Raw genomic sequence first — 10,000 nt, 5'->3', positions numbered from 1 at the left:
AAATTCTCCATTTGAGATTCTTATGTGAATAGATGCACACTTGGGTGTATGTGTCAACAGTTCAACCAACACGCAAACTCAACCACATATTTACAAATACCAAAGACTCTCTAAACTCAAAAAATCTTTTCACTTTGTTAGTGACCAGCTCGAACTCGCTCAAGAACTGTGAAGACAACAGTCTCACCCTGCACAAAATACCAGTCTATCACTGGGTTAAGCTTCCACCTGATGCCAGTACTCAATGCTACAGTACCCCAGTGTAACAGATTGCAATAATTCTTCTTGAATTGAGGGTACTTCAATCAGTTGTTGACCCTGCACTTCACTAGACCCATGTCATTGACCACACCACTGTGCTCTTACTCTCTTTACACAGGTCTAGAGACTACATTCCATTCTCTTCCACCTTCTTCCTAACTTTCCTTCCATTGAAAGATAAATTCCTTCACTACTTGCAAATTCTACTGCCCCAGTCTTTCCTACACTACTTATGCTTGCCTTCCAGAAAGGCAGGAACCTCAGTAACCTTCTAGAAAGAAGTATCACAATGCCCAACTGCATGCAACCAAACACTTTTATATGAGCCTGCTGAGAATGCAACACCTGCCTCTATACTGGTTTCAAATTTTGGTGCAAGGCCAGCAATTTCGGAGGAGGTGGGGGTGAGTCAAGTATAAGAAATGCTGCTAAGCATTTCATCCAGCATGCTAGCAATTCTGCCAACTTGCCACCTTCCACTTGCTCCTATATTAACAACACTATGACCATTACTGGGCCTATGTCACAATATTACATTATCTAGAACATATGTTGCACATTGTTCAATCTTATATATTGTATGAAATTGAAAATTTAAGGTGAACTGGCAAAATTCTTTGCATGTTGAGTAAAATGCTGAGCAGCATTTCATACACCTTTACGTTCTGAGTTCAAATTCTGCTAGGGTCAACTTTGCCTTTGATCCTTTCAGGGTTGGTAACGTAAGTACTAGTGGAGCACTGGGGGTCGATCTAATTGACTTAGCTCCTTCCCCAAAATTGCTGGTCTTGTGCCAAAACTTGAAATCCTCATATACAAACTTTGCAGTGTTCTTTATGCTGGGTGGGGAAACTGGCAGATACTTTGCCAATCCTTTCAGGAATACATTTGAAACGTAATACTACATATGCCAGGCCAACTAGTCACTACCCACTGCCACACAGCAGGTCATTCCAGCACTCACTTATCAGTGCATAGCATCTCCATACATCATAGAGCTACAGTAGCTTTCAATCAGGTTCCATATGGCCCTTGGTTGGGGGGTCCATATAAGATTTTGTTGTTTAAATTTATGTGCAATAAATTGGTTATACATCGATAAGGCATAAAATATTTTAACAACTTTTTTATGCAGTTCCTAATAATATTTAATGCTAAAAATATAGGATTTTTTAAAACATTGGATGGCAATGGAGGTCCAGTAGAGTAAAATAGGAATCAAAGGGGTCCACAGACAAAAATAAGGTTGAGTAACACTGATCCACATAATCAAGGAAATGTACTGAACAACTTTTAATATTCAAACTTGGTACTATGTCACCAACAGGTTTAAATGAATGTTTTTCTTTCTTCTACACCTCCTCAGTAATCCCTTTCTTATCCTTTGACTCCCCTTTCATCTCATTTTTTCCCCTTCACCTCATTCTTGCTATTGCCTGCTTCTCCTCCTCATTTTATTTCTCTTTCCTTCTACCTTTCTCATCCAGTTTTTCTCTCTTCTTACCTCTTGTCTGTGTATGAAGCACCCATGGTCCAGCCTTTTTCATCAGCTGCAACCAGTAGTGGTTCTCAACCAGGATTCATATGATCCCTGCAAGTCCATATAAGATTTTTGAGGGTCTACAGTAAATTGAAGATCCACAGTAGTATTTTAGAGGTCTCTGAAAAAAATTTGCTCTATATTTATTTATTGCAAGAATCAGCTGCACTAGTGAATGTGTGAAAACAGAAGAGAAATTTCATCAGAAGTATCAATAAAACTTGTTTAAAAGCATCAAATAGCCATGGGGGTCCACCAGAATAAAAATAAAATAGTAATCAAAGGGGTCCATAGATAAAAAAATGGTTGAGGACCACTGACTAAGAGGATGTAAAACTCTACTACCTCTCTTTAATGTCACCCCTGTCAACTTTTCTATGAAGAAGGACTCTGTCCATAGCATTGGTGCTTCAACTCCCCACAGCAATTTCACTCTACTCTTTTTGTCTAGTTTACTAAATAATGCAAGTTTTGCCAATGCAGATCAATACACATCTCTTTGGATTCTGTTTGACAGCACACATGTGTGTGTATGTGTGTGTGTGTGTGTGTGTGTGTGTGTGTGTGTGTGTGTGTGTGTGTGTGTGTGTGTGTGCCTATATGTATGCATGTCTATATGTATATATTACATTTATAGCATGTATGCATGCAGTTTTGTATGTATATAGATATCTGAATTCACAAACACACGCAGCAAGAAATAGACATCTGTGTCACATTCTGTCAAGGGTTTTCAATTTTAAATTGATGTTTACAGAGACGGAATGTTTAATATCGTGTATATTAAAATATCTTAGCTGTTAATATATATTAACAGCACATTGTGCACCCTCAAAATGCTCAAACTTAACACATATATTTGCATGTGTGTGTGTGTGTGTGTGTTATACATGTTGGATTGATTGGAGCTTTAAAATTTTGTCTGTAGCAGTTTATTCAACCAGCATGTTGAATACTTCTTAATTTAACAAGCCGAACATTAACACTTATGCATGTAAATATGTACATGTACACTTGTTAGTCTGGATATATGATGAGTACGAATGGTAACAGTTTCAGGTAAAAGAGCCAAACACTGAAATCAGAAGGTGCTTGAGGAAATGGAAGACCCAGAAAACATGGGACAAAGTAATGAAAATGAGTTTCAAGATGCTGAACCTTACAAAGGAAATAACAAAAGAACTATAATAATCAGCAACATGCTGAGATGGAGGATACTCTTTTGCCTCTCATTCTTTCACTGCTTTATCTTTCTCTCTCTCTCTCTCTCTCTCTCTCCCTCTCTCTCTCTCTCTCTCTCTCCCACCATTCTTCCACTGTTCCCCCCTCTTACCTCTCTTTCTCTCACTGTTCTCTCACCTCAGCTTCTTTGTCATGTCAACATACTTTCATCACCCAATCTCTTTTTCCTGCACTTGAGATGGTACATTCACATCCATTGGGCAGTTGACCTCCACAACAGTGCATATCTTTTGTTCCCTGTCCCACAGAACAATATCAGGTCTGTTATGTTGCACCAAACTGATGTTTTTATTGGAGTGTTCCACCAGTATTCCTTGTTTTTAAAGGAGTGAATACATGCTGCTTCTGACATGCCTTTGATGTTTATATCAGAGCAGTCCTTCCTATGGATAGCATTGCAAATAGTCTTTGCTACTATATCATGCCTCAGGGGCAGGCAGTATCTCATAGACATTTTGGAGTAGCTGTTGATGATGTGGGTGATAGCTTCCACCCCGGTATAGCAGAGCTAACATTTTCTATCACAACATGGAGGTTTGGTAATATCTTTGTCCCTCTTGTTTATTAGGTACTTAGTAGCTATCTCCTATTTTTGGATAGTGAAGGTATATCCATCAAGGTGGGATGTAATGTATCTACCACAGGTCCAAGAGAGGCTACTCTTGCTGTCAGTGTTGTTGTTATCCTCTAGCTTATGGTATATGGCCCATGCATTGCCTTTTGCTGGTATGATACCTGCCTCTCCTTTAAGCTTCTGTTTAAATAGGCCAGCCCTGCCTCATTTGGATCACATGAAACAGTTGTATTCTCAAAGTACTTGTATGAGGGGTTACCCAAAAGAAACCAGAATTTTGAAATATTATTTTATTCATTTAGTTTTATATATTTACACTTTTATCACCTTCAAAGTATTCTCCATTTGAAGCAATGCATGGGTCCAGGCACATTTTTCATGATTCGAAGCAGTGTTGGAACTCTTGTGAAGTGATGCCTTTTAACGTCTCCATCATTTTCTTCTTCACCTCTTCCACATCTGCAAATTCCATAGCACCAGTTTTTGGTCACCAATGATGACCTTCAAAAAATGGTCCAAATCAACTTCCAACTATTCTTTCAGTTCACAACATGCATCCATTTGTGACTGCTTTTGATCTTCCATGAGCAAATGAGGCACAAATTTTGCTACAACTTTTTTTATTCGCAATTTCTTGCTCAAAATTCGTTTGCAGGAGCTCCAGGACACACCAGTCATATCAATAGGTTCATCAATTGTTCAGTGACAGTCCTCCAAGATCAGTTCATGAATTTTCACGAAGTTTTTATTTGTTCAGGAGGTTGACAGTCATCCTAAAGGAAATTGATCTTCAAGTGACAAGTGACCATTCCTAAACCATGGAAACCACTCATAAACTTGTGTTTTGCTCATGGTAGTGTCATTGTAAGCTGTTTGAAGAATGACAACTGTTTCGGCTGCTGTTTTCCCCAGCAGAAAACAGAATTTCACAGAAACAAGCAGGGGAGAAGCACTGCAAAACAAAGATGCACCACGTGGCAGTAGAACTACACCTGATGATGTCAGTTGGCAGATTGATACTTGAGGGTTGCATCAAGTAGTTTCTAACAGCGGAAACCTGAACTGCCATGGGCTTGTTGCACAGAGAATGTTTCTAGTTACTTTGGGTACCCCCTCCTACAGTAGTTCTCCAACCCAGAAGATGTAGCTCTCACTTTTGAGTATGCATGGAATGTATTCATTTCTTTCTTTACTGTTCAGCAGGTGTTATCTGAGTGATACAATGTGATGAAAGAATATAACATTCAAAGGCCTTTTGAACTGACCTTATGCCTCTACTGCCATCACTTCATCTCACATAGATCCTATTAGTGTTGCTGTTATTGTAGAAGTCACCAGTAGTGGTCAGTACCTTTCTAGTTTTGATGTCCAGATTCTTTTTTTTTCAAGTGTCCAATTCTGTATCCCAAGTGCTGGTACTAGCTATGGCACTACAATAGCATTGTAAGATACAGTCTTATTAAGTGCAGACAGCGCTGAGTTCCATATGTACTGGAGTCTACAGAAGTTTTCTTTTGATATTCTGGCTATAGTCACAGTACCAATATATGCAACATTCTTATTGATTCTGAGACGCTTGTATTTTTCACCATTTGTGATGAGGAGATAGACAAGCCATTGATGTACATGTCTCCATCTGGTCAACAATCTTTCTTTGGTTGACTACCATGTATGAGCATGTAACTTGCCTAAACTTCATTCCTATGTCTCATGAGAATGTTATGACTAGTTCAAATTGTCTTTTGATGATGATCATGTTACCATGTATGTGTATGTGTATGTAAGAATGTATGTATGTATGTATGCATGTATGTATGCATGTATGTATGTTTGTATGTATGCATGTATGTATGCATGTATGTATGTATGGTTGTATAAGTGTGTGTACATATGTACATTTGTACATGTGTACACATATATGTATGTATGTATGAATGAATGTATGTATGTATGTATGTATGTATTTATGTATGTATGTATGAATGAATGTATGTATGTATAGCTTACCATATTTTTATAATTAAGCTTGTTCCTCAACAAAAGAAATCATAAGGTTACAATGGAAGATGACATTAAGAATCAGAAATTAAACTCAATATTAAATCAAATTGTGTGTTTTGTGTGTGTGTGAGTGCTTGCGTGTGTGTCTCTATATATATGTGTGTCTATATATATATGTGTGTGTTTTTGTTGTGTGTGAGTGTGTGTGGGTGCAAGAGAGAGAGAGAGAGAGAGAGAGAGTCTTTAGCTGACCACTCAATTTGTCTGGAATTTAATAGTAGTCCCTTCCACTGACAGAACTTTCCAGTCAGATGATAATTTGATGTGAAAAATTATGGCCGTTAATGAACAAAATTTATGTCTTGTGCAACATAAGCCCTTTGACCTCTAGATATACGTTAAATATACATCTACTGGTTGATGTGTATTATATCTTCCACTTTCTCTGTATTTTGATATCATTAATGATCGAGGGATCTTTTATTTTATATTTTGTTTTTCCTTTATGTTTGTTTTGTTTTGTTAGTTTGAGTTTAGATGTTTATATACCAGGAATTTGCAAAGTGTTATGGTTGCTGTAGCTTCCACATAGATTAGTCAATTTATTTTGGTTGATATCGATGCTTGAATCTGTTTCAAGAATATCTAGGATGGCCAAATTTTCATTTTTTATTGTTGTTGTTACTTAACCATTAAGTTTTATTAACAAGAGGGACTTTTATTGGTGCTGAAGACATAAAGGCATTAGCTTGGCAGAATTGGTTGTGATATTTAGCTATGAGTTTAAATCTCCAGCAGATCAACTTTGTCTTTTATCCAACCAGAGTCAATAAAATGAAGTACTGCTCATGTATTGGGGGTGATTCATATGATATATCCTAAAAGTGAATGAAATTATAATAAAAAGATGCACAAGCGTAGGAGTGGCTGTGTGGTAAGTAGCTTGCTTACTAATCACATGGTCCCGGGTTCAGTCCCACTGCCTGGCATCTTGGGCAAGTGTCTTCTACTATAGCCTCGGGCCGACCAAAGCCTTGTGAGTGGATTTGGTAGACGGAAACTGAAAGAAGCCTGTCGTATATATGTATATATATATATATATATGTGTGTGTATGTGTTTGTATGTCTGTGTTTGTCCCCCCAGCATCGCTTGACAATCGATGCTGGTGTGTTTATGTCCCCGTAACTTAGCGGTTCGGCCAAAGAGACCGATAGAATAAGTACTAGGCTTCCAAAGAATAAGTCCTGGGGTCGATTTGCTCGACTAAATGCGGTGCTCCAGCATGGTCACAGTCAAAAGACTGAAACAAGTAAAAGAGTAAAAGAGTAAGCTAAGATTGACTGGCCTTTGCAAGACTGGTCCCCCTGTGAGTCAATCCTATCAACTGTCAACAGCCCCGGTAAGCACCAATTATGGTGGCAACAGGTAATGAGGAATCAGGGTCTGATTCTATAGAGGGAGCATGCTAAACAGCTACCACATTCAATAAAGACAGCAGGTGCACAAATTACTCACTTCCAGCACGGGGAGGTAGTGACAAAAAGCTATCACGCAGGACTCTGTTGAGGCCCTGCAGTCGGAATGAGTACACTTCAAATCCATTAACAATTTGTTCTATTTATTTTAAATCTTCAAGTATTTACACATTTAGATTATTGTCATATTCAAATTTTTCAGATTTAGAACATTCAACTCTTAGCTCATTTTCATATTCACACTTTTCATATGTGTCCATATATTTTCATGTATATAGATCTTGTTCAGCTTTTGTTGACAGTAATTTACGAGTAATCTGGGGTTTGATTTTGTTTGTTTCTTTATTTATCTTGTTTTTGTTAGGTTTCTGTCTTTGTGATTTACATTCTCAAACACAAGAGTTTTAATGTTTTTTTTTTTTTTATATTTTATTTTCACTATTGTTCAGTCTCAAGTTAACCTTGATCAAACAGACCTTTGATCAAAAGTTTTCTGACTGTGACCACCCTGTCTTTTTTGCATTTATAGTGATTTAAGGGAAACTTGGTTGTTGTTTATTAACTGTGTAGAGACTCCTACTTTGCAATTGTGTTTGTTTTCTGTTTATTATTTGTATTTTTGTTATGTGTTCTTTATTTGATGTATTCTATTTCTATAGCTGGTATCTTTCAAGTTGTCAGTGTATATCTACTTAAATTATTTGAATGTGTTGAAATCCAAAGTTATTTCTATATCAGAATTATGTTTTATCCAGATATTATGTATGTAAGTTGTAGCAGTCTCATTTTGGGGAAGAGTGTAGCTGTAAAATACATGTAACATAGTGATGTATTCATTCTTCTCTGGTCCATATATTCCTTTCCTGTTTTATGCATGAGTTTTCAGAAGTAATGTCCAACCTTTTTGCTAGACTGCATATATTTTTATTTACAAGCATAATTGAGTGGTCAAGAAGTTTGCTTTGCAATCACAAGGGTCTGGGTTTGGTTTCATAGCATCTTGAGAAGATATCCCTTACCATAATCTTGAGCCTTATGAGTGAAACTGGGTTTGGAAGAAATTGTCTAGAAGCCTGTCAGTCAGATCATACTTGTAATTCAAAGGTCCAGTCTTTTCAGGAACAAAGTTCAGCCTTTTATTTAGAATGCATATGCTTTTGTCACATATTTTCATCACCAATTTAGCCTGAGGATTATATTAAGGGTATCACATATCTGTGGAATACTTGGTAATTCATTTATTTGTGTGAAAGGGGCAGACTCAGGAAGACATAGAATGAAGAGGTGAGAAAGGATCTTCAGACACTAGGCCTCATAGAGGAGATGATAAGGGACCAAGACTTCTGGCAATTTGCTGTGCTTGAGAAGACATGCCAAACTAAATAAAATCATGGCTGTTCATGCATGCAGGCATGTCCTCTTCATCTCCCTTTCAGCTAAGAGATACTAGACTTGCAGGCTTGTGGGAGCTGGTGCCACGTAAAAATATCCATGCTAGTGCCAGAGAAAAGCACCCATAAAAGTGCTTGTGCCAGTGCCACAGGAAAGTGCGCAAGCTGGTACAATGTAAAGAGCACCCAACATGTTCTGTAAAGTGGTTGGCATTAGGAAGAGCATCAAGCCATAAAAACCATGCCAAAACAGACAACTGGAACCAGGACAGTCCTTGAGCTGGTAAACTGTCCAACCCATGCCAGCATGGAGAACAGACATTACAAGATGATGATGAAGATGTACTGAGTCAGTTAATGATTTATCAAATGCTCATCTGCAAAACTAATGGAGGATCCATCATTATTTTTTATTTACATTTTTTCACATAGATTATGAATTTTGTGGGGCTCTTGTAAATTTGACTCAATCAAAAGCTTTCAATACAACCAACCATTATTATTTGGTGGATGTCCTTCGCTGTTCAGAACAGTTGGTTTGAGTTCAGTTTCCATAGGTTGAATGACTTCCACGTACACTGGCATCTGCTAAATGGTCAAATTAAATGGTTACTAATTAGAACTATTTTAAATTGTGTACTCATGTACTGACACTTGAGCCATCACTATGGAAAATGGAAATGTTGTAAGGTATCCAATTTCAACTTCAACAATGGAGAGCTGTATTGGCATAGGCAGGTGACATTACTATAATAGACACTATGGTAGTTGATGTAGATGGCATCATTCTGAAGAAATACAGAGCAGTGACAGAAGAAAGAAAAATCTGTGAAATTGCAGCTCAACTTTTGGAAAGATTATTATTATTATTGCTATTATTGTTTTACTTCTCAGAACGTTTGCTCTTGTTTGTTCTGGTAGATTCTGTGACAGCGGATAGCAGCCTGCTGTCAGAAGTCTCACAGGGTCTCTTTCTACACATTACAAACCTTGATACTTGGTTGTTAATTATCATGGGAGACATTCAACATCCAAGTATCAATTTCAAAACCCTAGCTGTCCCCAGCAAAGCAGTTTTTTGGGCTTGCTCTGCTCTCATGTCAATTTCACTTTAAGGGATTATTATTATTATTATTATTATTATTATTCAGTAGTTTTATTTTTATAACGTGCTTTCACTTCACTACCGAGCGCAGCTCTGTGCGCCTTGGGTATGTGCTGTGGTTTGCTGTGGTGCTCTTATGTTTACTGTATTGAAAGTGTTTTGCGTAGAATGTGTGCAGTACCCAGTAGTGCAATTTTCTGTATGTTATATATATTTGTAAGTCCTGGTGTTTTTGTTATGTATTTGTCTGAATATTTTTTTATTATACCTAAGGCACCTACTATGATAGGAATTGTTTCTGTTTTTAGATTCCACATTCGAGTTATCTCTATTTCCAGGTCTTTGTATTTTGAAAGTTTTTCCATTTCTTTTAGAGAAACGTTGTCATCTGCTGGTATTGAAACATCAAT

This window comes from Octopus bimaculoides, chromosome 3, assembly GCF_001194135.2.
Source record: "Octopus bimaculoides isolate UCB-OBI-ISO-001 chromosome 3, ASM119413v2, whole genome shotgun sequence".
Taxonomy (NCBI): domain Eukaryota; kingdom Metazoa; phylum Mollusca; class Cephalopoda; order Octopoda; family Octopodidae; genus Octopus; species Octopus bimaculoides.
Note: the sequence above shows the minus strand (reverse complement) of the source record.